Source organism: Hypanus sabinus, chromosome 8 (genome assembly GCF_030144855.1).
Source record: "Hypanus sabinus isolate sHypSab1 chromosome 8, sHypSab1.hap1, whole genome shotgun sequence".
Taxonomy (NCBI): Eukaryota; Metazoa; Chordata; class Chondrichthyes; order Myliobatiformes; family Dasyatidae; genus Hypanus; species Hypanus sabinus.
Window position 1 is genome coordinate 19616883 of NC_082713.1, and position 17261 is coordinate 19634143.

The 17261-nt window shown below is 41.6% G+C and overlaps 1 long non-coding RNA gene across 1 annotated transcript in view; it reads left to right on the forward strand.

The window, feature by feature from the left end:
* The window catches only part of LOC132397951 (uncharacterized), a 103265-nt gene that overhangs the window by 49927 nt on the left and 36077 nt on the right, over nt 1-17261 (forward strand). The window lies entirely within an intron of this gene.

The following is a 17261-nucleotide window of genomic DNA, read 5'->3' on the forward strand; positions in this document are numbered from 1 at the left end:
TGGGTCAGGAAAAATTATGGAACCTATGAGTTGTTGTTTAGTCCATCATGGACAACCCAATGCAAAGTAGATTCCTTACTGGCCATTACTGTGATTTATGTTCTGTTGATTATTTTTTATTAAATTAGATGCTAATGCAGTACTTTGGGATGAAAGCTTTTAAATCTAACAGCTCAAGAAATGAACAGTTATCTTCAATATTTGCATTATCTGAAATATGCATGTTAAGTATAATTTTATCTGCCAGATTCCAATTTTACAAATGTTATTCCCTGGTTGTTTTTATTCTACTGTGAAGTTGAGAGTCTCTGTTCTTTAAAAAAAAATCTAGCTTCAATTTGCTTAGAGTAATAACATCATTTTCATATATGCCTAAGGACTTATTTGTAGCTCTAATGAATGTTTTGCTAAGGTTTTGGACAGGCGAGTTGGGATTGCAAGGCTTTAACACGACAGATGCAGCATTTTTACATGCAATTTCACCCAAAATGCTTTAAAAACAAATCCTGGCCAGTAATTATTGAGCTTAGCTTATTTTAATGGTCAAAATGTCACAGAGGTTATGCACGTCATTATCCCAGTCTATCGTTACTTAGTTGTGAACTGTTATAAGCAAAAAGATCTTGCTTTCTTGATATTCTCTGTAATGCATCTCATAGAAACTCTCACATTAAGTACTGTAGGCTGACATAATTGAACATGTATTTTGTAGGAAACATCCATTTAGCAAAAAAATCTTATCAGCACACTGATTTCTCTTTAGTGAATGGGTCAATATTGTACATAAATTGCTTCATTTTTTAAATTAAAAAATTAAACCATGGTCCCATGTCTTTTGACATATAGAAAAAGTAATAAATATTGTAAAAGGAATAGCCTATCATTTTGTTTGTAACAGTTTTGCATGCATAGACTAGAACAAAATTGCAGAATAGAAAATCTTTTTATGCTTGCATAAAAATAATTCTTTTGAATTATCTGCAAATTGGCAAAACTATGTTGTTCTAAAGTAATAATGTTCTGTCCTGTTGTGCAAGCAAGGTTAATGCTTTTGTACCAGTGAAAATAATAAAACTACTAATATGTAAATATAGTTGTAACAAAGCTTCTTCATTAGTATAGGTTAGTGTTAAGTCACTTTTCTATTTTCTTTAATTTGAAGCCTTAGAATGTAAGTTTATTTATTGTATTTGCTCTTTTGATGAAAAAATAATAAAATTTTCAGAATATATTGACTTGTATCTGCACTTTGTTTGGTTTGATAAATCAAATTAATAACTGAATATTCAAAAAATAATATGTCATTGGAACAGATGCTCTTCTGATGGTGAATGCACAGTTTCCTGTTGCTTCAAAGTAATCGTGATGGTAATTCAATTTAAAATATCCCTTTTCTTCTCTTGAAGGACAAGAAGCTGTTAAAGTAGAAACTCTTGTGTATTGGCTACCCCCCCCCCCACTTTGCTAAAAGGTGTTTCTTGGTGTGCAACAATAACAGGAAACAAACATTCAAAACCTCTCTGTACCCCATGTCACCAGGAAAAGGTGCAATAGATTCACAGGGATGATACTGTAACTGAAGGGGATATATATAAAATAATGCTGATATTTTTTAGAGAAATGATAAGGCAGATGGATGACACAACAGAAGTCTTTAAGACCAAGAAACATGTTAGATGTTGAGAAAATGTATCCTTGTCATTGAGTAGGTTGCATTAGTATTATGTCCAGGCTTATAATTCACGAGCCCCAGAGATTCTGCAGATGTTGGAAATCTTGAGCAACACACACAAAATGCTGGAGGAACTCAAAAGTCCAGAAGCATCTGCAGAGCAGAGAAAAAACAGTTGGCTTTCACTAGGACTGGAAAGGAAGGGGGCAGAAGTCGGAGTTCTTATTCCCACCTTCCTATTCTGCTTCCCGATACCTTTCTTTCCAATCCTGATCAAGAGTCTCAGGCAGAAATGTTGACTGTTAATTCCCCTCCATAGGTGATAATCCATGAGCCAGATTCTCTAGAGAGGTTTCTTTATATTTATTTAATCATTTGAAATTAACCATGGTATAATAATCCAATATCAGTATGGTGTTTGAAGTAAGTTTATTACCGAATCATGCATGCCATATACAGCCTTGAGATCCACCTTGCAAGTAGCCACAAAACAAAGAAACACAACTGAATACATGAAGGAGCCTGACATGGAGGAAAAACACTAGAATGGACCAATTAGTCTTCATAAGAATTAGTATATCAGACAGTAAAGGAAACATGCAGTGTAACATTCTACACAGTAGGGGCTGAACAGACATTTCTGTTCTGCATGGCTCATTAGGAGACTTAACTGCTGCCTTTACTCTGATCTGCAGGGTTGCTGATTGAAAATATTAAGTGTTTACAAAGGGATTTAAAGTCCATTAAGCACTCCATTGAGAGCAGTTTCCTTGCTTGTTATGTAAGCAGTTTTAAATTGACTTGGGGGTTGATGTAATACAAAAAAGATTTCCATTAATAAGTCTACATCCTTTCTAAATTCATTTAATTGGGAATCTTGATAGCATTTTGGTCACTTCAAAGCCACAAGCCGTGTTTAATTCAAGATTTGCACACGTTTGCAGGGTAAAAAAAGAAGATAAAGATCAGCTTTGTTTGTCACATGTACATCAAACCATACAGTGAAATGTGTTGTTTGTGTCAACATCCAGCACATTCTGAGGATTATGCTGGGACAGCTCGAGAGTGTTGCCACACTTGTGGCACCAGCATCGTGTCCCCACAACTTAATAACCCAGATAAGTGAAGTGGTTCATTTTTGCTAGGTTAAATATGATGGCAGTATTAATGGTAAGACTGTTGGCATTTTGGAGGATCAGAGGGATCTTGGGGTCTGAGTCCATAGGAAACTCAAAGCTGCTGCGTAGGTTGACTCTCTGGTTAAGAAGGCATACAGTGTATTGGCCTTCATCAACCGTGGGATTGAGTTTAAGAGCTGAGAGGTAATGTTACAGCTATATAGGATCCTGGTCAGACCCCACTTGGAGTACTGTGCTCAGTTCTGGTTGCCTCACTACAGGAAGAATGTGGAAACCATAGAAGGGGTGCAGAGGAGATTTACAAGGATGTTGCCTGGATTGGGGAGCATGTCTTATTAGAATAAGTTGAGTGGACTTGGTCTTTTCTTCTTGAAGCAACAGAGGATGAGAGGTGACCTGATGGAAGTGTGTAAGATGATGAGAGACATTGATCGTGTGGATAGTCAGAGGCTTTTCCCCAGGGCTGAAATGTCTAGCACGAGAGGGCACAGTTTTAAGGTGTTTGGAAGTAGGTACAGAGGAGATGTCAGGGATAAGTGTTTTACGCAGAGAATAGTGAGAGCGTGGAATGGGCTGCCGGTGATGGATGTAGAAATGATAGGGTCTTTTAAGAGACTCTTGGATAGGTACATGGAGCTTAGAGAAACAGGGCTATGGGTAACCTTTGATAATTTCTAAGGTAAGGAAATGTTCGGCACAGCATTGTGGGCCAAATAGCCTGTATTGTGCAGTAGGTTTTCTATGTTTCTAACCCAAACCTGCACGCCTTTGGAATGTGGAAGGAAGCCCACACAATCGTGGCCAGAACATACAAACTTCTTACAAACAGTGGAGCTGTAAAACAATTGCACTAACTGCTACGCTGCCATGTCACCCACACTGAGCTCCAAGTCAACGTTGACTGGTTTATTGAAATATTTAACAGGATGGGCTGAGCATTCACATCTGCAGATCAGAGGTCTGCTACCAACCAACCCCTGCTGCATGCTACAAAACAAGACTGAAGAATGTGGGCCACTTCCCATGCCGTGGGAGCCTCCTCTCAATGCAGACAGGCATCGGTAAAGGCAATAGTGAATTTCTTTAAGATGTCACTTCTGGCCAACTGAGGAAAAAAGGTGTTTGAAGGTCAGTTCCAGGGCAAAACGTGGTCTGTAGTGATCTTTGGTCTCCAATATAACTCTGAGACTTAGATCATCTCATTGCACGCATCTCAAGACAGTCTGCAAAATCCTCCACTAGAGGGTTGGGCGCACCAATGTTAATATTCCCTCTAAGGCTAATATTCTCAACACGAAGACCCTGATAAGACTCTGTCAGCTCTTCATGCTTGACACTAGATTTCTTAAACAGGCACTCTATTCCATGCAGGTGGACAGAGGAAGAGGCCCGAGGAAATTGTTGAAGACTCTTGGAAAGAATGTAACATCTCTACTGAATCCAATGAATCCTTGGTCTGTGTTTACTCAATATGAAAATTATGAAAGGGATGGATAAGATAGAGGCAGGGAAGTTGTTTCCACTGGTAGGTGAGACTAGAACTAGGGGACATAGCCTCAAGATTCGGGGGAGTAGATTTAGGACCGAGATGAGGAGGAACTGCTTTTCCCAGAGAGTGGTGAATCTGTGGAATTCTCTGCCCAATGAAGCAGTGGAGGTTACCTCAGTAAATATATTTAAGACAAGGTTGGATAGATTTTTGTGTAGTAGGGGAATTAAGGGTTATCAGGTAGGCGGAAATGAGTCCATGGTCAGATCAGCCATGATCTTATTGAATGGCGGAGCTGGCTGGACGGGCCAGATGTTCTACTCCTGCTCCTAGTTATTATGTTGTTATGAAGTTGCAGCTTTCAGGATTGCACCTTCATGGATGAGAAGTAGACAGAACCCCAGTTCAAATGGTAAGCAGATCTGTCACCTTCAACTGGTAAACGAAGATTTCTTGGTGGCGTTATCATTTGTGTCAGAACCCACAATGCCAGAGCAGAAGCATCATCAATTCTAATGCACAGCATAAAATAATATGCCCTCTTATTACTACCAGCAGGGAGGAGGTACAGGAGCCTGAAGACACATAACTTTTTAGGAACCGCTTCTTCCCCTCCACCATTGGATTTGGAAATGGCCCATGAACATTACCTTGCTATTTTGCTCTCTTTTTGCACTATTTATTTATTTAAATGTTTCTTATTGTATTGTTTTATGTATTACATTGTACTGTTGCTGAAAACTAATTTCATGACACGTCAGTGATAATTAACCTAATTCAGATTTTGATTCTGGAGTTTAGGGAGAAGAGCTAGGAAGTGCTTGTGTATATATTGGTCCACCTGACCTCCCCCTTCTCAGTTTAATCTCCAGATGGATTTATAAAACTTTAGAAAATAGGTTATTTCTTTATTAAAAATTCATTTTTTTATTTTCCTATACCTTCGAATGTCATCCTTAGCAGTAATGTTCTTCCCTCCTGATTGCTTGAGAGTCACCACATGAGGTGTACTTCATTAGGAGTTTGAGGAGATTCGTATGTCGCCAAACAAAATCGGCAGATTTCTATCGATGTACCATGGAGAACATTCTGACTGGTTGCATCATCACCTAGTGTGGAGGCTCCAATGTGCAGGATCGAAAGAGGGTTTGTAAATAATTCCCCATGTAATACAGTTTTACAGGAGAACCTCCAATTGGGCATTGATTGAGATTTCTTTTATCTATTGAGATACATTGTGGAACAGGCCCTATGAGCCATGTCGCCCAGCAAATCCTAGCCTAATCACGGGACAGTTTACAATGAACAATTAACCTACCAACCACTACATTTTTGGACCCAGAGGAAACCTGCATGGTCCTGGGGAGAATGTACAAACTCCTTACAGATAGTAGCAGGAATTGAACCCGGGTCATTGGTACTGCAGTGACCAATGCTATCATGCCGCCCTAACAACTACGATGTGGACTCCTTGCTTTCATCTTTGGTGCATTATAAGTTTGGATGTGTCCCTTAATATAGTTTCAACTAAGTGTGATTTGCATAGTAAAAAAAAACATACATTGAATTAAGCATACAGTGCCTTAACATAATAAGATTAGCTTGTCATATGTATGAGAGGTGATTGATAAGTTTGTGGCCTAAGGTAGAAGGAGATGAGTTATTATCCCCGCCCCCCCCCCCCCCCCATCCTCATCACATTCTACAGGGGTTGTATTGAGAGCATCCTGAGCAGCTGCATCCCCGCCTGGTTCCAAAATTGTACCATCTCGGATCGCAAGACCCTGCAGCAGATAGTGAGGTCAGCTGAGAAGATCATTGGGGTCTCTCTTCCCGCCATCATGGACATTTACACTACACGCTGCATCCGCAAAGGAAACAGCATTATAACGGACCCCATGCACCCGTCATACAATCTCTTCTCCCTCCTGCTGTCTGGGAAAAGGCTCTGAAGCATTCGGGCTCTCACGCTCAAACTATGTAACAGTTTCTTCCCCCCAACCTATCAGACTCCTCAATACCCGAAGCCTTGTCTGACACCTTGCCCTATTGTCCTGTTTATTATTTATTGTAATGCCTGCACTGTTTTTGTGCACTCTGTTCAGTCCAGTGTAGGTCTGTAGTCTAGTGTAGCTTTCTCTGGTTTTTTTTATTAGGTAGTTCAGTCTAGTTTTTTGTACTGTGTCATGTAACACCATGGTCCCGAAAAACGTTGTCTCATTTTTACTATGTACTGTACCAGCAGTTATGGTCGAAATGACAATAAAAGTTGACTTGACTATTAACTTCAAACTTTCTGCATTTTCACTCAAAGAGTTGAATTGCACGTGCATGTAACGAGAGCTGTATAACTCATCTCCTTTACCTTAGGCCACAAACTTATCAATCACCCCTGCTGTGGACACTTCCTGGAGGTTCAAGACACGCTCGTTACATGCACGTGCAGTTCAGCTCTTTGAGTGATTATGCAGAAAGTCTGAAGTTAATATCTCCTTCTACCTTAGGCCACAAACTTATCAATCATGTCTGCTGTGGACCACTTCTACAAAGAAGGGATCTGTGTGCTCCACGACCGCTGGACTAAGTGTGTAAATCTAGGAGGGGACTATGTTCAAAAATAAATGTGCTAGGTTTTCTAAAATTGACTCCTTCTACCTTAGGCCATGAACTTATCAATCACCCTCGATATATCAAAACACAGCGAAGTGCACTGTTAGTGTCACATCAAATCTGCGAGGGTTGTGCTGGAGGCAGCCATACTTTGGGCAATACAGCATGCCCACAACTTACCATCCCTTCCTCATACATCTTGGAAATGTGGGAGGAAACTGGGGCAACTGGAGAAATCCCACGCAGCCACGGGAACAATGTACAAACTCATTAGAGGTGGCAGTGGAAATCAAGCCCCGACTGATGATTACTGTCTGGTGATTGTGCTAACCGTTATGTTACCATGTCACCCTGCATCAAGCACATTTGCAATCATTTCTCTGGCTTGCTATGTTACTTTTCCAGTCTCGGTTTTAGTTCTGCTTTCATTTCCAACTTCCATCGCCCCACGTGACCCCCCCCCCCCCACCCCCTCCGGTCCTCTGCAACCAGACTGTAAATGAACCAGACAGCTGAGCAGATGGGAAGATGGAGAACTGGGCCGGGATTGTGCGCTGAAGGCTAGCAGGGCTGGAAAGGGGCGAGACCTTCAGGGATGGCTGGCAAGCAGATGGAGCAAACAAAAAAAAACAGAACAGCAGAAAATTGATTTCCTACACTGCTAGTTCTGCTCAGTTTTTGTGCAGTCTGTGCAAATAAGATTTCTCAGAGGTAGTTTACTCCATCATTGGTATATTTTGGATCTTTTATCTATAAAGGTCTCTCTGTAAGGTAATGCGAGATGTTGTGTCAATTAATATTGCTGGACAATGCTTTTCAAGTGTTCCGTTATTTCAGAGTCTGAACCAGGTTTAATATCACTGATACATGTTGTGGCATGTATTGTTCTGCAGCAGCAGTACAGAGCAATACATAAAATACTACATTACGATAAGAAATATATATAAATTCAATTCAATAAGTAGTGCATAGTGAGGTACTGTTCATGGGATGGATCATTGCCGTTCAGAAATCTGATGGCAGAGGGGAAGTCAACCCAGGATGAACTGTCCCATGGATTACATTATTCTAGTTCAGAGATGGCTGCCTAATTCCTGGAGACTGTATGACACCCCAGTTGCGTTGGACAGCTCCAACACACTACCAAACATTTGTTTCCTTCTCAACCACTGTTGCTGCCTTCGTAACAAATTTGTATGAAATTTACTTCTAATATTTTTTGTACACAATGAATTATTCAGTTTTTTTAGAATTATGTATCATCAGTCTGACTAGTTATATCAGTTGAAGGTGTGATCTCAAAGTTTGAAGTAAATTTGTTATTGAAGTACATACACGTCGCCATAAACTACCCTGAGATTCATTTCCTTGCAGGCATTCACAGAAGAACAAAGAAATACAACAGAATCAATGAAAAACTACACTCAAATACTTAAAAACAGCTGTTGTGCAAAAGAAGACAAACTGTGCATAAATAAGAGTTCAACATCCATTTATTATCAAAATATGCATACATTATACAACCTTGAGGTTCATCTCCTAACAGGCAGCCACGAAACAAAGAAACACAAAAGAACCTATTAAAAAGAGACTGTCACACAACCAAGGTGCAGAGGGGAAAAAAATAATAATACTGAGAATATGAGAAAGTGAGTCCATAGGTTGTGGAATCAGTTTAGTGTAGAGGTATCCACTCTAGTTCAGGAGCCTGATGGTTGTAGGGTAATAACTGCTCCTGAACCTGGTTGTCTTTCCTTTGGCCTGTTGCAAAGTTAAGTGCTAATCCTCTGATCTGAGAAAAGTTATGAGTATTATGTGTCATTATGGATAAAATGATGTATTATTCTGAAAATAACAAAGTCAGTTTGCCAAGAGTTACTTGTGTGACCCTAAGCAATGTCTGTAAGCTTTTCAGCTGTGGGTTGTGCCAGTCTGGGTCTGCTTTCGTCTCATGTGCAGGTGTAGGTATTCTGCGGCAACGAGCTGGAATGCAAACTCCGGATCATGTCCCTTCCCCCTCTCCGGAAACTGCCTGGAGATAGTGAGGATGATTGTACTGCCAATCCCAAAACCCCAGGCCAGCTGCCTCAGTGCCAGTCAGCGGAGCAGAGCACATGTTTCTGATTTCATCATTTCCTTATCAATCCTGCGATTATTTTCAGAAATTCTTAGCTGGACCTTCCACAAAACTCAGTGACCTTTCTTATTATTTGTTTTGCCCTGCACTTTGGAAATTAAGGCAACTTCTCTTCCCAAGCCTTTGCATATGATTTATCTTTGCAGCTGTTTGGAGCAGCTGAAAAGATAAGGCACGTGCTAAGACTTCGTATTATGGAGACAGAAATAGAGAAAACTTCTTGCTAAATATGATAGTTCCAAAGTTAGCTGATGTTGTTCCTCAGAATCAGTATGAAACATGTGGGTTCTAGTGTTCTCAATGGAGCCACTTTGCTTCAGTACACATTGGGGTTCAGTTCTTGAAATGCTATTAATGCTGAGTCTTTTTTGTTCCCAATATATAGGTCTGGTTCCTGCATTTCACATTGTCCCAGAATTGAGTGTCTTGCAACCTGTGCAGTAGAAGCCATCTTCACAATGAATGGCAGCTTTTTTGAGTAATTTCTCTGCCTCAAAATTAAGTTTGAGCTGAACAGAATTCCTACAGCTGATTTTTTTTTTTCCCCAGATCCTTACATAGGAGAACAGGACCTCATCTATCAACCAGGCTTTTTAGAGTCTTCTACATAAGTTCAACAGTTTCACAGAATCAACATTTTCTGTTTGTACTAGCCCACAGGGTCCATGGTAATTTCAGTTCCTGTCCTACTTCTCTCATTTACGCCAGGTGCAGGCTGCAGTTTTGTTCCTCATCCCTATACTAAAGAACAAAATAATTCAGCACAGAAACAGACTCTTCTGCCCACAGCGTTATGCCAAAACAATTAAATTAGTAATCCAATGGTCAACTAATTGCTTTTAGAACATAGAACAAGTCCCTTTCCCTTTTAACTTTTAAACTCTCCTGCAAACTACTTAATGCAGTTATCATGCACATGAACAGCAAAGAGGAGTGTGGGGCAAATGTAAGCAAACAGAACTAGCTTCGATGGGAATCTTGATTGGCATGGGCCAATGAGCTGAAGGGCCTGTTTTGATGCTGTATGACTCTGTGACTTTAATCTGCCTTATGGTATTCCACTCCTTTGTTCTCTCATACCCTTTCTCCACAAATTAAAACTTGCCATCTCTAATTTTTGACAGCTCAAAGTTCAAAGTATATTTATTATCAAAGTACAAGTGTCCCCTGCTTTACAAATGTTCGCTTTATGCCACTTCGCTTTTACAAAAATTTTTCCCATATAAATTAATGGTTCTTCGCTTTACACCATTTCAGCTTAAGAAAGGTTTTCATAGGAACGCTCTACCTTTGTAAAGGGGGGGGGGGAACCAGTACCTATATGCCTCTATATACTACCTTGAGATTCTTCTGAAAATACGTACACAACGTTGGAAGAACTCAGCAGGTCAGGCAGCATCCGTGAGAAAAGAGTAGCCAACGTTTCGGGCTGAGACCCTTCATCAGGAATGGGGGAGGAAGAGAGGACCAAAGCCCAATAATAGAGATAGGGGAGGGGTTAGGGCCTAGAGGCACCAGGTGGAAAACCAATCAGAGGAAAGATAAAGGGGGGAGGGGAGGAGATAAGCATGAAAGAACCGTAGAGATAAAGAAGCAGAAAGTTGAAAGGGGAGAGAGGCGGAGAGGGACCTGGGATAGGGGAAGGGGGAGGGGGAGGGAATTACTGGAAATTGGAGAATTCAATGTTCATACCACCAGGCTGGAGGCTACCCAGACGGTAGATGAGATGTTGCTCCTCCAACCTGAGTTTGGCCTCATCGTGGCAGTAGAGGAGGCCATGTATGGACATATCTGGATGGGAATGAGAGGCAGAGTTGAAGTGGGTGGCAACCAGGAGGTCCTGTCTATTGTGACGGACGGAGCGTAGGTGCTCGACGTTGGGTCTCGCCGATGTAGAGGAGGCTGCACCGGATGCAATAGACGCAATGTGAGATTCTTCTCACAGGCATTCACAGTCAAACTAAAATACAACTGAATCAATTAAAAATTACACACAAAGATTGACAATGTGCAAGAGAAGACAAACTGTAAAAATAAATAAACAGATAGATAAATAATACTGAGAAAATGAGTTGTAGAGTCTTTGAAAATGAGTCCATAGGTTGTGGAATCAGATCAGAGTTGAGGTGAGTGAAGTTATCCACACTGGTTCAGGAGCCTGATGGTTGAGGGCTAATAACTGTTCCTGAACCTCTTGGTGTGGGATCTAAGGCTCCTTTACTTCCATCTGAAGGCAGCAGTGGGAAGAGAGCATGAGCTGGGTGGTCCCTGAAGATGGATGAAAAGCCACTGACCTGAAAAGTTATCTTTCACAGATGCTACCTGACATGCTGAGTATTGTAAGCATTTTATTGTTAATTCCAGAATCCAGCCTGCAGTTTGCTGTTTAGCTTTGCACATACTGTGACTGAGCTAAAGGAGGTGATGTAGAACAAAAATGCCTTGCTATCATCACCATAAAACACTGCATCTTGATGTAAGGTTATTAACCAAATCATTAGTGCAGAATGAAAATTGTTTCTCATGATTCCGATTAATTTTATCTCTCCCTTCAGTCCTATCAGTTGAACTCTAGCTCTCAGTAATTAATTTTGCTACCAGCAAACTGTACTCGTATTTGCATATTACAGATTCTCCACAGTTAGTGCAATTGCTTCACAGCGTCAGCACTCACCACTGTCTGTAAGGACTGTGTGATCGTGTCAGTTTCCTCCGGGTGCTCTGGTTTCCTCCCTTATTCCAAAGACGTACTGGGTAAGTTGTGGGCATGCCAGGATGGTGCCGGAAACATGGCGACATTTGTAGGGTAGCCCCATCACATTCTTGCCAAGTTGATTTGATATAAATGAAGCATTTCACTGTATGTTTCAGTGTTTTGATGCACATGTGACAAATAGAGCTAATCTCATACCTCATAGTTGTGCTAGTTTTGCAAAAGCTGTATATCATTCCAGGTACTCTGGGTTGCTCCCTAATCCCAAAAGCCTGCAGGTTGGTAGGTTAATTGGCCACTGTAAGAAGCCCTTTGCATGCAGACAAATGGCAGGATTTGAAGGAGGGGTTGTTGATCGGAATGAAGGGAGAATAAAAACAGATTATGTGACGAATAGTGTGAATGATTGCTGGGCAGACTCAGTGGGTCAAAGGGTCTCTTTATGTTCTGTGTCTCTCAGTGATTCCATTATTTCTACTGATCGCTGTGGCATTTATCATGACTGTTGTGCGATTTGTCAAGGACTTGCTTATCCCAGATGTGTTTCACAGAATACAGCATAGCACAGGCCCTTTGGCCCATGGCATTGTGCCAACCCTTTAAGCTACTCTGGGTTCAATCTAACCTATATTTCTCACATAGCCCTCCACTTTTCTTTCATCCATGTCCCTATCCAAGAGTCTCTTAAATGCTCCTAATGTATCTGTCTCCACCACCACCCCTAGCTGCACGTTCCACAGACTTACCACTCTGTGTTAAAAAAACTTACCTGTGTAAGTCACCTGCCCACACTTTCCTTCAATCTTCTTAAAGTTATGCCCCTCCTATTAAACATTTCTGCCTTGGGAAAGAGCTACTTGATGCCCTTTACCATCTTGTACACTTTTCAAGTCACCTCTCATCCTTTCACTCCAAAGAGAAAAGCCCTAGATCGCTCAGCCTTTCCTCATAAGAAATGCTCTCTAATCCATGTAGCATCCTGGTATGTTCCCTCAGCACCCTCTCTAAAGCTTCTGTATGGGGTGGGTGGGGGCTACTGCACAGGACTGAAAGAAGCTGCAGAGGGTTGTAAATCTAGTCAGCTCCATCTTGGGTACTAGCCTGCTGAGTACCCAGGACATTTTCAGGGAAAGGCAGCGTCCATTATTACGGACCTCCAGTACCCAGGGCAAGCCCTTTTCTCACTGTTAACATCAGGTAGGAGGTACAGAAGCCTGAAGGCACACAGTCAGCGTTTCAGGAACAGCTTCTTCCACTCTGCCATCTGATTCCTAAACGGACATTGAACCCTTGGACACTACCTTACTTTTTTAATATACAGTATTTCTGTTTTTCGCAAGTTTTGAAAATCTATTCAATATACGCATACCATAATCCATTTACTTATTTATTCTCTCTCTCTCCTCTCTCTCTCTCTCTCCTCTCTCTCTCTCTCTCTCTCTCTCTCTCTCTCTCCCCCCCTCTCCCTCTCCCTCTCCCTCTCGTATTGAATTGAACTGCTGCTGCTAAGTTTACAAATTTCACATCACATGCCTGTGATAATAATTCTGATTCTGACATCCTTCCTATAATGAGGCAACTAGAGCTTTGTCTACCCAGAGTTTTATAGAGCTGCACCTTGGTTTTTGAACATATCTTTCCTGTAATGATGCAATATTTCAAGTGTCATCTGAACAGGGGCTTGTAGAGCTGCAACCTTGTTATAGAAACATAGAAAATAGGTGCAGGTGTAGGCCACTCAGCCCTTTGAGTCTGCACCGCCATTCAGTATGATCATGGCTGATCATCCAACTCAGAACCCTGTACCTGCTTTCTCTCCATACCCCCTGATCCCTTTAGCCACAAGGGCCATATCTAACTTCCTCTTAAATATAGCCAATGAACCGGCCTCAACTGTTTCCTGTGGCAGAGAATTCCACAGATTCACCACTCTCTGTATGAAGAAGTTTTTCCTCATCTTGGTCCTAAAAGGCTTCCCCTTTATCCTTAAACTGTGACCCCTCATTCTGGACTTCCCCAACATCGGAAACAATCTTCCTGCATCTAACCTGTCCAATCCCTTCAGAATTTTATACTTTTCAGTAAGATCCCCCCTCAAACTTCTAAATTCCAGTGAGTATAAGCCTAGTCGATCCAGTCTTTCTTCATATGAAAGTCCTGCCATCCCAGGAATCAATCTGGTGAACCTTCTTTGTACTCCCTCTATGGCAAGAATGTCTTTCCTCAGATTAGGGGACCAAAACTGCACACAATATTCCAGGTGCGGTCTCACCAAGGCCTTGTACAACTGCAGTTTTCCTGTTCTTGCAACCAAAGTGGATAACCTCACATTTATCCACATTAAATTGCATTTGCCATGAATTTGCCCACTCACCTAACCTATCTAAGTCACCCTGCATCCTCTTAGCATTCTCCTCACAGCTAACACCGCCACCCAGCTTCGTGTCATCCACAAACTTGGAGATGCTGCATTTAATTCCCTTGTCTAAATCATTAATATATATTGTAAACAACTGGGGTCCCAGCAATGAGCCTTGCGGTACCCCACTAGTCACTGCCTGCCATTCTGAAAAGGTCCTGTTTTCTCCCACTCTTTGTTTCCTGTCTGCCAACCAATTCGCTATCCACATCAATACCATACCCCCAATACCGTGTGCTTTAAGTTTGCACACTAATCTCCTGTGTGGGACCTTGTCAAAAGTCTTTTGAAAATCTAAATATACCACATCCACAGGCTCTCCCCTATCCACTCTACTAGTTACATATTCAAAAAATTCTATAAGATTCATCAGACATGGTTTTCCTTTCCCAAATCCATGCTGACTTTGTCCGATGATTTCACCTCTTTCCAAATGTGCTGTTATCACATCTTTGATAACCGACTCTAGCACTTTCCCCACCACCGATGTCAAACTAACCGGTCTATAATTCCCCGGTTTCTCTCTCCCTCCTTTTTTAAAAAGTGGGGTTACATTAGCCACCCTCCAATCCTCAGGAACTAATCCAGAATCTAAGGAGTTTTGAAAAATTATCACTAATGCATCCACTATTTCTTGGGCTACTTCCTCAAGCACTCTGGGATGCAGACCATCTGGCACTGGGGATTTATTTGCCTTTAATCCCTTCAATTTACCTAACACCACTTCCCTACTAACATGTATTTCCATCAGTTCCTCCATCTCACTAGACATTCGGTCCCTTACTATTTCCGGAAGATTATTTATGTCCTCCTTAGCGAAGACAGAACCAAAGTAGTTATTCAGTTGGTCTGCCATGTCTTTGTTCCCTATGATCAATTCACCTGTTTCTGACTGTAAAGGACCTACATTTGTCTTGACCAATCTTTTTCTTTTCACGTATTTTGGGCAACCTAGTTTCAGGTGGGAAAGTCAGTAGCTGGTCGTCATGTTGATTTTGTTGTCAAAGGACAAACACCTTTGGCCAAACTGTCATAGCCTCACAAGCCATTTAGCCACACTTCATCTGCTGGAATCGGTCCAATACCACAGGGATCTATAGTGGGGGAGTCCAGGACCAGAAGGCACAGTCTTAGAATACAAGGGTGCCTCTTTAGAACAAAGATGAGAAGGAATTTCTTTAGCCATGGGGTATTGAATCTCTGGAATTCATTGCCACAACTGGCTGTAGAGGCCAAATTAATAGGTATATTTAAAGCAAAGATTGACAGGTTTTGGATTAGTAAGGGCCTTAAAGGTTACAGGGTAAAGGCAGGAGAATTAGATTGAGGGAGATAATAAATTAGTCATGATGGATACTGTACTTAATGGGCTGAATGGCCTAATTCTACTCCCGTGTCCTACGGTGGATGCGTTGGATGTGCTGCTTCGGGTGGTGGTAGATTCATTATGGACATCCCTTGGATGAAAGACAAATGCAGGGCTGTGTGGGAGGGAAGGGTCAGCACGACATCATTGGTCAAAGGGCCTGCACTAAGCTGGATGTTCAATATTCTATCACAAGTTTTCAACAGGTTGCATTTCTCTTGCAAACCTACATATACTGGTCACCAGTAAACAATGTTTGGATCTCGGGGAAGGAATCAATGAGCTGGGGTATGACGTTTGTCACTGTGCAATAGCACAAAGCTCTCCCTGTGTCAGATCAATGAAGAAAGGGACGATGTTGACCAGAGTAAAATGCTGTGGTTGCTGCGCCCATGAACCTTTGGCCAGCAGAAAGGATAACATAGAAGATAAAATTTAATGCACCTTTTAAGTTAAGATTTTACAATAAAATGCTAAATATAAGTTTTTATTTCATAGCATTATGTCCAAGAGCCATCAGCTTGCTGTTGGATCCTGGTGCAATAAAATCGTCCATCTGCTTTGCAGATAAATTGTGCAATCAAACATGTCTCTCAGTGCCTGCTCTCCATGTTCTAAACATCTGTCACATTTTCCCATGTAATGCAAACAAAGCTGCAAATACTTGGCCTTGAAGTGCCAGAGGAACTCGACTACTCAAGCTGCATTTATTGAAAGAGAAACCAGTTAAGTTCCAGGTTGAAGCAACTTCTTCAGAACACCTTCAATGTGATTTTGGTAAGTCAGACACAGTGGGTGGCACAGCAGCATAGAGATAAATGTAATGTTACAGTACCAGAGACCCAGGTTCAATTTCCACTGCTGTCCGTCAGGATTTTGTATGTTCTCCCTGTTTGTGTTTCCTCTGAGTGCTCTGGTTTCCTCCCACAGTCCAAGGTCGTACAGGTTACTAGGTTAATTGGATGGGACAGGCTTATTGGGCTGGAAGGGCCTATTACTTTGTTGTATCTCTAAATAGTTAAAACTGTGTCAATGTAAAGGGGAGGCCAAAATTACAGGTCATACATATGATAATTATAAATTCTAATAAGGAATTGTTAAAGAATCAAATTACCCAGTGTATGCTGAGTCCGAAATTGGCAGGTGTTGGCGCGTGGCCAGGTGGTTAAGGCTTTGGGCTGGGGTTCTGAAGGTCGTTAGTTCGAGCCTCAGCCGAGGCAGCGTGTGTGTCCTTGAGTAAGACACTTAACCACACACTGCTCCTGCACATTTATAGCCCAGTGGCGGTGGCTGGTGCAGTATGGACAAGACAAGACAGATGCAGTATGAAAGACCCATTGGAGACTCGTACACCAGTTTGGATAAGTAGGCAGACTAAGTGCACTTTGGATGATAGTGCACAATCCATCCCATCTCTGCTCTGGGTATTCTTGCTGTATGTTCTTTTCATCGATGGCAGTTTATTCCAGCCAGCGTACTAACCACTGAAGGTCGGCCATGCTGTGACCTGCTTCGCTATGCTGGTACCATTAATACATCCTGTAATGTTACAGAGATCATCATTCACGTTCCTTTGAATAATCTCCATATTCTGTGGTTATTTCAGGTTTATTTGCTTGTGTTACATTCATTTATCTTTTACCATGAGGAAGCGATGTGTTCTGCTCACTGGACATTACAAACTGATCATAGCCCAACCATCATTGCTTTGCCTCT